The sequence below is a fragment of the Cricetulus griseus genome (genome assembly GCF_003668045.3).
Source record: "Cricetulus griseus strain 17A/GY chromosome 1 unlocalized genomic scaffold, alternate assembly CriGri-PICRH-1.0 chr1_0, whole genome shotgun sequence".
Taxonomy (NCBI): Eukaryota; Metazoa; Chordata; class Mammalia; order Rodentia; family Cricetidae; genus Cricetulus; species Cricetulus griseus.
The window spans coordinates 94,063,737-94,077,462 of NW_023276806.1; positions in this window are offsets into that span (position 1 = coordinate 94,063,737).

Consider the following 13,726-nt stretch of genomic DNA (forward strand, 5'->3'; position numbering starts at 1 on the left):
TAATCCTTTTTTGCTATTTATATTTGGAATCGAAAAAAATTAAATTTAAGGTGTCCACAATACTGAATAAGCACAGAGAAAATTCTTTTTATTTATTTATTTATTTATTTATTATTTATTTATTTTTCCTTTTAAAAAATTTAAATAGAAACAAGCTTGTTTTACATGTCAATCCCAGTTCTCTCTCTCTCCCCTCCTCCCCTGGCCCCACCAACTCCCTATTTCTGCTCCCCAGGGAGGATGAGGCCTTCCATGGGGCTCTTCAAAGTGCAGAGAGGAAACTCGAAGTAGATAAAAAAAAAAAAAAAGCTGTAAGTCTATTTTTAAGTTAAGTATGTAATAATTTAAATCTAAACAATTTCATAGATAATGCTTTTGCTGCCTCTTTTGACAAAATTTTTAAATACCAAAAAATATGAACCTCCCATATGCTATTATTTTAGATGCTTAAACAAATACAGATGCTGTAAAATAGGCATTTTATTCTGACATAGAATCCAAAGTAATGTAAGTATTGATTTTTCTCTCAGTGCATCTTGCCATGTAGCTTGGTGATTCCCTTTTGGGTTTTGCATTGTTGATGTCACTCACTATCTCTTCTAAATCTAGTAAGCCCAAAGATAATCTATAAAACTTTGTATATTAGTTACATAAAAATAAATGTATCAAGTATTTCTTCATATGAGTCAAAATAGACCAAAGTATAATCAGAGTTTTAAAATTAAATTTTTGTTTGTTTTTGGTTTCTCTGTGTATCCTCTTAACAGGGCTGGAGACAGAAGAACCTGGTTCAATTCCCAGCACCTGTGGCAGTTCCCAAATGTCTGTAACTTTGGTTTCAGGGGATCTACCGCCTTCTTCTAGTCCCCATTATCACTTTACACGTATGGTACATAGACATAAATACAAGCAAATAACCCATACACATGAAATAAAATCAAGTAAAAAATTTAAATGAAATCTTATGAGACATTTAAGTTCCTATTATTTATTTTGTTGGGTCCCCACTTTGCTTTTAAATATGGTGCCATTTCACTATCTTCTTGGCTGCAAACTTTGTTTTTAAACTAAAAGCTGAAGTTTGGGAGAACTCTAAGCATTGATTATTTTGACTAAGAATTTTCAAGTGATTTTGAATACAACACAGCAAAGAAGTAATAGACATTTATAAAAAATAAGTTCTTCAAGGAGCATATTTTTTTTCTAAAATGCAGTTAATAATGGACAGCAGTGAGTAAATTCAAATACTGAATTTCTTGCTTCAAAACTGATGACATCATAATGATAGCTCTGCAGTTCAATTGATTTATTTGTGTGTATGGTATATATTTGCACATTTGACAACACAGCTGGCACAATGTGTTGGTTCAGTGCCACTGCTTATTCCAGCATGATTACACCTCCTGTGCATGGCAACCGATTCCAAGGTCACTTCTGTTCCACACATTTACTTTAGTAAAACATTTTTTACCATCAGATTTTATATTATGTCTGCAAAAACAGCCAATTTAATTTCTGAATGCATTACACACACACACACACACACACACACACACACACACACACACACACACACACACCCTTTTAATTTCCCATGTTTTCCACATACCTGGTGTTTAAAAGGTGAAGTGTCTGGGATAAATGCTATACCCCAAAGGGACACTAGGAACATGGATATAAACTGACCTCTTTGGAACCAACTGTAATTTACATTTCAGCTCACTGACTTTGTGTTTCTGTAATGCAAGGTATAAGCTCTGTAGGAAAATGTTATAAATACTGTTCAGCCTCACATTGCAAAGCAGATGCAAATGTGATGAATCTTATCTATCCTGGAGCCTTCACATGCAGCTCTGTGGTTCGAAGGTTCGCTCCCTCCCAAGTTAAGCCCCGTTTCTTCCTGTGGCTGGCTCTGCTTCAACTACTCCCACTTCAAGAGTCAGCACCTGTGGGATCTCTCCCTCAGCTGTTCTTAGGCCCATCCATATTTATTTCCTTCCTAGTACTCGCCACAGTTTTTGCAATGTCTTAATTGCTGGCATACTTCTTTTATTGACAGTCCTTGCTATGAGAACGTAAGTCACCTTAGAGAATCCACATTCACCCTTTCCATCCGAATAGCCTGAGAGCTGAGGAAGGTATTTGGGCCTCAAAAACTTTTACTGTATGAATCATATATGTTAATATTATTTTAGGTACAAGATATATACACAGATTTATAAGTAGCTGGGTCAAATTTAATATGTACAAAATGTATATTATCAAACTTTCTAAAATTAGTTATTTTTAAAATGATTTTTATCTGAGCCTTAGAAAGTTAGTCCCCATACCAGCAGTCTACACAAAATACTTTCCAGATTGTCCAGTTTTGATTCACCAGGTTAGGCCCTGAGCTTCTCAGAGCTCATTGCTAAGATGGTGCTGTGCCAGCAGGGTCTTCCAGCAACTTTAAGCCTGTAAAGTTCCTTTCAGCTTTATGCTCTTATAAATCTGGCCTCAAATGGAATTGTGGTTTTTAAAAAGATGATTGAACGGCCTTGTTAAACCCAAGAGTTTGTGGCTTCCATATGTTGTCAGGCAATTGATAATTCTGCATTAGTTGACAAACACTATGTTTTCTTTCTGCATTGCTACTCTGAAAATGTCTTAGTTTCTGGGTATTTTCAAGGCGTAGGATGCATTTTATAAGATTAGGTGAATATCTCCTCATAACCTGACACTTAAAAAAATAAGTCCAAGCTAGAAAAGGGATTTTGAAAACTGTAGCCATTTATAAATGCTAAATGTCTGAGACTGTCTACAATTAGGTTTGACCTAATTTAAATGCATGTGTATGTGTATGTATGAAAACATGACTCAGGGTCTAGGGAGATGTCTCAGTAAAGTACTTGCTATTCACCTTTTTCATTTCTATCCCCAGCACCCACATAAAAAGTGGGGGCTTTGGTGTTCCTCTGTAGTCCCAGTTCTGTAGGGTGGAGACAGTGGATCCCTGAAGCTCATAGTCATTCTAGCCAGTCATTGAGCTCCCATTTCAAGGAGATATCCGGTCTCAGAATAAGGAGGAGGGCAGCTGAGAAAGACGCCTAATATCAACTGCTGGCCTACACACGCATGCACACCTAGATGCCCATGCAAACACACCCATATCACACATGCTCACACCCCTACCCACACTCACACACACACACCCTCACACACACACATATGTAAAATTGCATGATATTTTGCTAACATGCACAATTTTATATATCAGTTAAAATATTGATGAAAAGTAAAGAGGAAAAGACAATGTCTTCGATTCCATCTTGAGGTGTGTTGGTTCTTTCAACTCCTCTTAGTGCCCCAGTCATTAGCAAATGACTTGAGAAGTTTTGACAAACTAACCTTCTTAGTTTCCGATCTGTAACTGAAAACTTCTTCATAAATCAAACACTCCATAGCTACTTTTGGCTAAGGGACATGTCCCTCCTGTGAGGACATATGCAGAGCTACACTCACTATGTGGTTGAGGTGTGGCTAAGAGGAAGGATGCTTCTAAAGCTACTCATGATCCTTCGTTGTTGCAGTCCTCGCTTTCAGCTCTTAATGATAATGTTTACACCAAATAGCCAGTGCTAAAGAACCAACTGAATAAATCCAAGTGTTTCACCTTTGTTCTACTGTGTAGTCTTAAATATCACACTGTAGAAGACTATTTAGTGACATGAAAAATGGTGACTTATTTACTGGAAAAGGTAAGATACAAGCACATATATGAAATAATAGGTTTTAAAGAAAGCAGACTTTAAAAACTGTAAAAAAATACATTTTATGGCCTCAGAGAGATAGCTCAGTGGTTAAGCACACTGGCTGCTCTTGCAGAGGACCAGTGATTGATGCCCAGCATACACACAGCGGTTAACAACCATATCTAACTCCAGTTCCAGAGGATTTGACACCCTGTTAGGGCCTCCACAAACACTGTGTGCATGATATTTTGCTAACATGCACAATTTTATATATCAGTTAAAATATTGATGAAAAGTAAAGAGGAAAAGACAATGTCTTCGATTCCACACACAAAAAGGTAAGTAGATCTTTGAAACCATAGTCATCCAGGCAATGGTGTTTCGTAAATTATGAAGGCACCGACAATGGACTCATTTGCTAGAGCTGTGAAGTCTACTGGTAAAATGAGACGCTCCTCACTTCCGGTTTTCATGTTAGCTTTCACTCCTCCCTTTAAACACCACCATCTGCTTCCCTTGCCATGACCTTTTACCTTAACGTCACTGGCTCACGTTGTTACGGCCTGGACTCTTGGGAATGCTCAAATACTGCGCTCTGATGCAATGGCAGCTTGTTAGGAGCACCTAGCACTTTAACTCTGCAGCAGCAGACAGGGTCGAGAAGGTTGATTTCTACCGGTGCACCCATCACCAGTTATTTTAAAAATCAACACCAAACAAGCTGAACGTCCCACATTTGTCAGTTTAAAGTTACAAATACAGTTTTAAGCACTATCAGTTTTTTTTGGAAGTTAAAACAAACAAATAAATTTACATTTTATCCTTAATTTTATCGACTGTCTAGTGGAGACTGACTAGTGGAAACATTCTCCGTGATTTTCCTACTTTTCTACATATCTTAGAAGTGAAACTTCTGACAGACTTTGTTCTGGACTTTAAATATATATTATTTATATTCATGCAGTAAACTGCTCTGAGAAGAGCGAGAAAATGTCTTTTTCCAGACTGCTGGAAAGGCACGCTGAATGTCCCACATATATGAAAAACCCGATTTCTCTCCTCAGATGTCAGCACCGGCTACTGATATTACCAGAGGTAATGAAGTCCTTTGTCACTGACCTGAGAATCACATGACTTTCACTAGCTCCTTATAAAACTGTGGCAGGCTGATATGTTCATTAGGAGCAGGTCAGATTTCAGCTCTCTTACACTTCTGTTAGAGTAACTGTCCACAAATAAGCAGCAAAAGGTCATTGAATTCATTAGTTTAAAAATATTTAAGGACTCAACATTGTTCTGAATAACCAACTGTGATCAGAAAGCACTGTGGACTTCTGTTGGCAAAGGGTTGTTTCCCAACACTTTTTCATGAAAGTACCAGTGTGTGTTAGGCAGCCAGTGTTTATTTTAGATACCGGTGTTGACTTTGAAAAGCTGGCAGCAGTGTATTTGGGCTTGGCTAAACACTGAGTTGTATGATGGGAACCAATTATTTATTTAAGCATTACCTAGTCGTGTAGGACTGCAGACTTTGGATAGCTGTTGCCTGCTCCTACTTTAGGGGCCATCATGGCATAGGCTAGACTTTAAACACACAGTGCTGGTGCATTACTCTCTTGTCCTAAAAGTAGCAGCTAATCATCTGTAGAATGGTGTTTTTACTCAGAACACAAAGTTAGCTTTCCATTTGTTTCAGAGATGGATTTGAGTTCTCTGTGTTTAGAATGCCTAACCAACCTGAGCCTTCGAGCCCTTCACTCTAAAGTAGCATCCAGTCCTTATGCATGACAGATGGCCAAGCTGCCACCTGCTCCCTGCCTGCTAATCATGACTCCAAGAGCTTGGGCAGAGGCTGGTGCCAGGTAGCTGGGGATGCAAGAGCAAAGCACTTCCCTAAAGTGGACACAAGATTTAAAGGCAATCAACATTTATACTTATCTTATAAACTGTGTGGTATGTCAGGAGGGAAAAGGGGACATGGCCCAGGGAAGCAAATTTGACTCTAGGCTTGTCACTTTTTCTGTGAGGCCAGCAAAACCTTCTGACCTCTCTGAGTATTCCTTTTCCCAATCACAAAATAGTAACAATGAATAATACCTTCTCTACCCATATGTTAACATTGTTTTAAGCATTAATCAAATAGCCCAGCTCTGGTTACTAGATATGACAGTCACTTAACACAAGTGCTTTTATGCTTATAAATTTAGATGGTCTGTGAAGACCATGAAGCTATACATTAAGAAAGTTATTATTAATAAAGAGTTTATCTACCACCCAACCTCTTTTTGAGAAAAAGGTTACTCCAAGGATTAAATAAATGTAGCCCTGAATGCTATGCAAATGCTACTGAAATATCTAAGTCTTGGCAAAAGTTACTCATTTTTTTGAACACCTTTTGAGTAATAATCTGGATCATAACAATAAAAACCTAAACAGACATTGAACTTGTCTTTTCTTTTTGTCCCTTTAGACTTTTCTTAAAGGAGTTAAAATCTGGGAACTACCCCTGACCTAATTTGCCATCAGAAGACCCTGAGTTGAATGAAGGCCGTGTGTCTGTTTGCTGTGTGTCAGCGGCCAGGGTGACACAGAAACCTCTTCTGAATCATCCGAGGAAGGGACTTGTGAACTCCGGGTGTTGGGCTGTGTGCCCGTACTGATGTGACTAAAAGCTATGTGTCTGGATGCAGACTGGGAAGACTTAACAAAATACTCATATTTTGTTCTTATTAAGTAGAATAGTACTATGATGTTAAGAGTGGTTTCCAGGGCAGGGTGGAATGATGTTTACAAATCTGTACTCACAGAGGTAAGCATTCTCAGATAAACCACAGCAGAAAGAGTGGCAACTATTCAGTTTTTAACAAGTATATGGAGAAATTTTTATTTTCTTTTTAATTTGGTTCTAATTCTCAAATGTGACATATTTAGCCTCATGTAAAATTCTAATGATGTTGAAGGAAGTAAAAGTAGAAAAGCCACCAGGGAGTAATTCTTAAAGCTTTCCCAGATTCACTTCTGTATGGTCAGTGAAAGGTTCACTGCCTTCATAATCACTTCTTCCATGTTATCATGAGATAAACTTTCTCATAATAGGCCTATGTCCTGACTAGAAGATAAAGGAGTAAATTATTTACAAAATGATATATCATCTCAAATTGTGACTCACTTGTAATTAGTTATTGATTGATATCTTTATAATACCAAGGCTGCCATATGTGTTTCATGTACTAAAGATATGACGGCTTTCTGAGCCACTCCGTAAATGGCAGATTCTTTTCATTGAAAGTCTAACTCTGCTTTATACTACACAGCATGTCCATAGGCTCCTCTATAGTACATAGCATATACATATGTACCGAGAATTACCTTTGATCGCCTATATGCATTTGAAAAATAGAATAACAAAAGCATTCTGGGATTTTCTAAATGGTATCAAAACAGATACAAATGGAAGGGATTCCCATGGCCAGTTACCTCAATTCAGATGAAAAAATGGTGTGTAGTGAAATTTATATATCCTGTGTTTCCTTTTAAAATGTTTATTATTATCATCTGTTACATAAGTGCAGCAATAGATGTTATGATGAATTATGGTTCATAGTACCCACAGATAAGCCTCAAAAGTCTGCATTTTCTGATATACTAATTCATTTTTTAACATGAATATGAAACACTGTTGTTGTTGTTTTTCTCCTGGACACCTACAGTGTTAAAATAGTTTTATAGTGAGAAAAACTAAAGATATACAAATATAGAAATAGCATGAGAAACCCCCACTTCCTTATCATGTGACTACAACAAATGTTAAAACACAGACACCTTAGTCACCTATTTTCCACACAAAACTACTTCAATATGCATTGTTTTCCTTGTTTTGTTTTGAGACATTGTCTCTCTTTGTTGCCCATGCTGGTCTGGAACTTGCCAAGGCCTAGTCTGGGCACAGTTCCTTCCACTTCCTAAATATTAGGTTTGGAGATATGCAGAACAGTGTTTCAATGTATATTCTTTAAAATGTGCATAAGCCTTAAACTATTACACATTTTTACATTGGACTATGATTTCAGTATTAGGAAAGATTGGCAAGACATAGACAGAAGAATGTCCATTAAGACTTAATTACTACCATAAACACAAAGTTTAAATACTCACTTCAAAGCAGAAGGTCCAAGGTAAGACTTGATGCCTTGAAAATTATAGTTTAATAGGAAAATATCTTGCATTTGTCTTGCTGACATACTCATTGGAACAACTAGTAAATGCTATGGGGAGATCTAAATTCATAATTGAGAGAAACATTAAAACAGTGGTTCTCATAATATAATTGCTTATGCTGTGGTGACCTCTAACCATAAAATTATTTTTGTTGCTATTCCATAACTGTAATTTTGCTACTGTTATGAATAATAATGTAAATATCTGTGTTTTCTGATAGTCTTAGGTGATGTCTGTTAAAAGATTGTTTGACCCCCAAAAGGATCATGATATACACATTGAGAACCACTGTGTTAGAAGTTCATAAAATTAAGAAACAGAGTTTTCTTCTTTACCAAAGCCCAGGGACTACCTACCTGGACTTTGTAGCTAGGAACTCTCTCCTTGAGTACATGGCCTTCACATCCACTGTTAGTATTGAAACCAACCTTTCCACAACTAGGCTGAGCCTCCTTTATTTCCAGTTGGGAGATAGAAACAGTAAACCATTGAATTGTCCCTCAAGAATGCCTCATTGTGAATTCATGCTACATACAGTCATGAAGCCTTTAAAATGGCCAGGGAAGATAGGAAAGGGAGGGAAGATGGAAGGAAGAAAGAAGGCAGGGATTGTGTCCTGGCTAGTTTTATGTCAACTTGACACAAGCTAAAGACATCAGAGATACAGGAACCTCAATTGAGAAAATGCCTCTATTAGATCTGGCTATAAGCAAATTTGTGGAGCATTTGTTATTAGTGATCGATGTGAAAGGGCCCAGCCCATTGTTGATAGGGTCATCTCTGAGCTGGTGGTTCTAGGTTCTATACAAAAGGAGGTTGGGCAAGCCAGGGGAACAAGCCAGTAAGCAGCACCCTTTCATTGCTTCTGCATCAGCTCCTGCCTCCAGGTTCCTACCCTGTTTGAGTTCCTGTCCTGATTTCCTTCAATTATGGACTACAATGTGGAAGTATAAACCACCCATGACTAATAAGATACCAGAACTACTAAAGTGAAACCTTTGCTTTGCTGGGGTAATCAATGCTGGTCATTCGGAGGTTAGAAATAAGTGGAAATTAAGAAGAGACCAGCATCATTGAGGTGAAATGTTCTGGGAAATGTTTCCTCAGAGTCAGCATTAGAGTTGCAACTGGATCTTATTATTTAACCTGATAATCAATATATTTTAAAACCAAAATTATTTGATAACTATATTTCCATATAATTAATTTTTTGAAATTATAAAATGTGCATCTCATGTTATGCATTCAAACATACTGCCACATGAAGGCATGTAACTATCACTTGGCTACTGTGGGGTCCCTAGTATAAATAAACATTTAAAAAAAGGACTTTGAAGAGACATTCATAGAAAATATGCCCTGGGAGGAAAACTCTCTGAACATTTCTTTTAAGGCAAAGATTTTATTTATTTATTTATTTATTTATTTATTTGTTTGTTTGTTTGTTTGTTTGAGATGAGCCGGAGACTTGAGACAGTCTTACTACGTAATTCAGGCTGTAATAATAGTCACTGATGCTGTACCTTTTCATTTCTGGAGAAATGAATAATTGTTGAAAGCACACAGAGAATGTGACATGGATCCTGTGGTGGTTCCTAAAACGAGAGGCTTTGGGGGTGGGGGAAGGGGAAGGATATATTATCTGCATGCAGCAATCAGCCAAGAGTCAGAGTTTACCTTGAGGAAGACATTCTACATTGAGTCCGGAAAGACATCTGTTTTCCTTCAGAAAGTCATGGCCTGCATCAGCCTCTGTGCAACCTCTTAGCCACAACTAATCAGATTGTGTATGAAGTAATTTCATAATATAATTTTCAGCTGGCAAGCACTAAATCATATGTCCAATATACTCACATAAAGAAACCTATCTGCTAATGCATGCTGATTCTCAGGGAAAAAACATTATGAATGTTAACTGGGGCATAGATACAAAGTGTTAGATGTGATATTCCACCAGTATATGATGGGTATTCCAAAGTACAAAGGGGAGTTTAGAAATCAATGAAGATAAATGTCACAGTGGTGTATAGAGCATAGTATACAGAAATGGGCAGAAAAACATGTGGTATACACTTTTATACCTGGAGGTTTGTATGTTTACAGCAATAAAACCCTGTGGTTTAGGGAGCTGAACAATTTTCATGTCTTCCTCAAGTATTTTCCTTGACTTATCATTCTCCTGGAATGTTCTTCCTGCTAGCATTTTTTTTTGACACCTTAGTATCTTCGAAGCTATCACTGCCTTGTACAAACTTCCTCTGAATTTGCTTCTAGACTCAGCCCAGGTTTAATTGCCCCTCTTCACTGCTAACACCCTGTTTCTGCTCTCACACCGGACACCTATTTCTTTCCAGCCATAATTCAATGTGTTACTCTGGGCTGTGAACATCTTGAGACTGGAAATGTAATCTTGAATTACAAGCAAAATAACAACTCCTCAAGATTTTCTGCAGAATTAATTTAGTGGAAGTGAGTGAAGCTAGCCATTAAAAGGGAGACAATAAGTCTCAGGTCACACGATAACTGATGGGTGTGTAAGGAAGGGTGGGGAGGCTAGCTGGCACCAGCCAGTCTCATGTTCAATGTTGATAGCAGATTGTGTGTGTGTGTGTGTGTGTGTGTGTGTGTGTGTGTGTGTGTGTGTGTGTGTCCGTGTCCATGAAAAGTAGTGGTAAGCAGGATAGTGAGTGTTATACATATGTATAAATATTTTCAAAGTAGCAAGTATGAAGACCAACTTGTTTTTTTATGGTATATAAATGTAACAGGTCTCTAAATTGAAAACAATGCATACTTTTGCTCATTTGACTGCAGAAAATTCAATCTCAGCCTTATTCCCTATGTTCACTCACATCTCTCCTGGTAAATGGGATGACAAGCTTGTGAGAGCTCTGCTAGCGATGCCGTCTGTGTGTTAGATTTCTGAGGTGCTAGACGGGTCATATATTCCAATAGGCTAGTGATGCTTCTTACAGTGATGCCCTTCTCCTCCACATCCAGGTCACAGAGATCAAACCTCACTGCCTCTGAAGTGCTCGCAGGTGGGTGCTGACTCACTGAAGCATACCCTAAGATCATTCCAGGTGTGGAATCATTAGGGATCCCAGTCTTCTCAGAAACCTGCCAGATTCCGTTGCCCAGTCCCTACTCCTAGACCAAGCGAAAACAACTCCCTTTTCGATTCGGTAGAATCTGTGCCTAGAGTGGCAGCATCATCACTTCTTTGCCCTCTTCTGGGGAGCAAATAGCTTTAACACTGAATGCCTTGGGTGGGAGCTGTACTGGAAATGTCTGCTGGTTATTTCCTAATACTTCAGCATGACAGGGCTGAGGAGACGGTTCCGCTGGTAAAGTGTTTGCTGTCGAGCAGGAGCACCTGAATTTGGATCCCAGCACCCACAATAAAGCGAGCTAGGGAGCATGTGATCCCAGCACTGTAATCTCAGTACTGGGGAGGTAGAGACAGGTGGATCCCTGGAGCTCATTGGCCAGCTAACCTAACCAAATCTGAGAGACCCTCTTTTAAATATAAGGTGAAGTGTGATTGAGGAAGACATACAACATTGTCCTCCGACCTTTACATGCACGCATAAACCCGACCCCACAAGCACACAAAAGCTAACTCCTTGTATAGTTTTTTTTCACATATAGCTGGAGCTTTTATCCTGCTCTCTCTCAATCCTAGCCTCCTGAATTTAGTGGCAGCTTGAGTTTCTCTGCCTCCAAAGCCACAGTCTCTGCGGCATGGAGACTCTCAGTCTTGGCGGTTGTCCCAGCTTTCCATATCCTGTTCAAGATTCAAAACAAAACAAAACCCCACATTCTCATATAAAAACAAGTTAGAGGCTGGTTTCTATTGAGAACTCAAATGTGTCCCCTGAGCTCACCATAAAAATAACATATTTCAATTTTAAATGATCTGTTCATGTGTGTTCCCATGACAATACCCTATAGAGTTGTGTACCAACCATACAAGAAACTTTAGCCTTTAACAAAATATCAAGCTTCCTCCCAGGTGCTAAACTACATGCAAGTAGTGTCTGTGCTTATTATAAAGCTACTAACACTTATAAATTTGTTTTGCAACTTGAATAAGTATGATGTTACTTATAATTTTATATTTCAAAGATGTATTTTAGATCACAAAGGACACCACTTATATCATTGTAAAATTTGGCTCTCTTTTAGAAACTGTATGCCACCCTGAAGTGAGTTTGAAAAGAAGAAACATTTTAGTGGTCTACTAACATAATATTTATGTCCCTTACAAAAAATAGTAATTAGGCTATGCTGACAGCTCAAGACAAAAACTGTATGGGTAGGGCTCCATTTTAGAATAAATGTATTGTGCTGGGTATGGTGGCACATGCTTTTAATCCTAGTACTCTGAAGGCAGAAGTAAGTGGATCTTTGTGATTTTATGGCAGCCTGGTCTATATAGTATGTTCCAGGACAGGCTGAACTACACAGAAAGACCTGTTTCAAAATAAAGTAAAACAATACAAGAAATTAATATTTGAGACAAAAGTGTGGAACTTATGACTCTTACATGTTTCTCTCGAGTATCCAAAAGAATTGTTCAAGGCAAGATATCCTCAAGGGTACAATAGTTGTTGTACTTACATTTTGGGGTAACCAACAGTTGCCTAATTGGAATTAAGGCCTACTCAATAAGAGGGAATTCATGACCGGAACTGTAAAGGTATCCAATTACCCATGGCTGGTGAGGTCATGGACCCTAGAGGACACCTTACTACTGTCACTCTCCCTAATCAGTGAAATTTGTAACTGCATTCTAAATATGTATCTTTATGCCCACAGGTGTGTGAAGTTCTCACTCATCAAAGAAATTTCTCCTTGTATCACCTGAAGAATTATTACAGAATCTCACAACTGGTCAAAATATAGAGAACAGTCCCAACTGATAACATCTGCAATGCAATGATCAGGTCCCTAACAGTCAGGGAACATCTTGGAAGAGGAAGAAAAAAAGTTTGTGAGAGCCAAAGGACCAAGGTATCTAGTGTGAAATAGTGTCTTTCAAAAATATTGTTGCCTGAATAAAACCTGCACAATGACAACACTAGTTGACATTCCAATATAAATGGGAGAAACCTCACAAGGTCCTACCCCTAGATACAAAGCTACAAGCAATTAATTGTTCCTGAGAGAGTAAGAGTGAATTTCTCCAGGGACAAGTACCTTGATAGGTTATATAATTCCAAGTAATCATCCCTAAGTAAATACACATAGAAACAACACCAAATGTCTTCAGCAGTGTGTGTGTGTGTGTGTGTGTGTGTGTGTGTGTGTGTGTATGTTTAACCTTATATATTCTGTTCAAACATTAAATAAATTAAATCTACCACTTTAAAATTCCTTACTGGGTTGTATCTAGGCAGTGTGTGTGTGTGTGTGTGTGTGTGTGTGTGTGTATGGTATATATATGATATATATATGATATATATATATATATATATATATATATATATATATGGTCATGAATTTGAGAGAGAATTGGGAGCATGGCAGGAATTGAGGGGGGAGAGGGAGAGGGAGGGGTAGAAATGGTACAAATACATATATGAAATTCTCAAATATATAAAGTCATGAAAATAAGGAATAGTCCCACCAGTCAATACCATGTTGCTTGTGAGGACTTATGAGTCAAAAAGTAGGCATAGGACAGAGTGTGCTTGCATTGTTTCTGAATAGACAAAGATTTACTCCTGGAATAGAAAACACTATCAATGTGAAGGGAAGTAAAGGCCAAGGAA